Genomic DNA, 1,797 nt, shown 5'->3' on the forward strand with positions numbered 1-1,797 from the left:
AATGTTTAAAGCCCATTAAAGGCCCAAACCGCCTAAACCGGTCGGACCAGACCGCCTTTTCTTGGTCTGGTTTGACCGATCTGGACACTTGGTTTCAAACCGCTCGGTCTGAAAATTTCACAAACCGCCATTACGGTTTGGTTTGTGGTCTGAGGGCTTAAACCGCCCAAACCGGACCGCGAACACCCCTATCCACCACCACTACTACCATAAATTATATCAAATTTTTTATTCAAATTTGATACAAATATGAAAATTATGTACAAATGTTTATTCTTTAATTATTTACTTTATTGTATTAATTATAATTATTATATAATATTTAAAATCATCAAATAACTTTTGAGGTAACTTGTCTAGTTTTGTACCATCCAGTCCTAGACGTACCAAACACCAGACATATTCCTGTTATGTTCAGTCCAGTCTCGTCCTGTCCAGTCCTGTCCACTCCTACCCTCTTGTCTTGTCCTGTTATGTCATGTTCAGTCTTGTCCAATTATATCTGCGTACCAAACGCTACCTTAGGTTCTCAATGTTTTAACAATTAATCATCTTTTTACTGTTGTGAATTAAATCGATGACGTAATTGAAAATACACATCAAGGAAATACGTAAAGCAGTAATTGAACTTTTTACCCATAAACAAACATATTTATTAATTATTCAGTTATTTAATTACTGGATTACTTAATTATTCAAATATTTTAACAATTAAATCTATACTATATTATAAAGCATTTGACAAAAACTCTTAAAAACCATTTTTTTATGTATAAAGTACTGTATATTGATACATATTACTTAAAATTCAAGACTACAAGTAAATTATGCATAAATACAACTTATTAAAGTTTTATGTTTGAATTCGTGTAACTAACTGCGGATGAACACAATCAAATAGAGGATAAATATTTAATTTTAAAATATAAAAAATTTAATACATAATTAGAATAATTATCGAATTTTAATAAAATAATTAATTATTATCTTTATAAGAAATTATATTATTAAACCAAATATAAATTATTCGTTATTGAACCTAAATTAAATTATAAATAAAAAAATTGAATTAAAAAGTTATACAAAAAATAAGGGATTTTAAATAATTAATTTGATACTAATATCAATATATTTTTGTCAGATTTTTATGATATTTTCAAATTTATATTTTATTTAAAAATAAAAACATCATCGTTTTTTTAAAATCACATAAGACCATATTATAACATCAACTGAAATAAAAAAAATATTAAAATCAAGATATGTATCGATGCATCACGTAGGTATCCTTCTAATTTTATTAAATAAAGATATGGTACAACAAAAGTCAAACCCAAAATCATCATCACCTACTTGTAAGTTGTATTTATGATTAAATCCAGCCCATTGCACTCTACCTTTTCCTTCTATACGTTTTATTTGACTTGTTCAGACATTTAATTGGTTTGACTTTATGGAACACTATATGAAATGCTTCAGAGTGATACCAAACAAGTCATAAATTCCGGATTTACATTTTTAAAGGGTAATACTAAAATTTTAAATAAATTTTAGTTATATTGTACAGGTACACAACTAATAGATAATCTATATATATATCTATAAAACATAATCAGATATACTGACATGGCATCTCCTCGACGTAGAGATCATATTTTTCTCTTTTTTCTATATTTTGATTTTTTTTTAATAATTTTGCAAATTAATGTTTACATTTAACTCAAAAACCCTTCCCCTTCTCTTGGTACGTTTCAACTCTAACATTTAAATCACTCAATCCTTGGTTTTTCTCTAAAT

Source organism: Cynara cardunculus (genome assembly GCF_001531365.2).
Source record: "Cynara cardunculus var. scolymus isolate 2C chromosome LG 12, CcrdV1, whole genome shotgun sequence".
NCBI classification, from domain to species: Eukaryota; Viridiplantae; Streptophyta; class Magnoliopsida; order Asterales; family Asteraceae; genus Cynara; species Cynara cardunculus.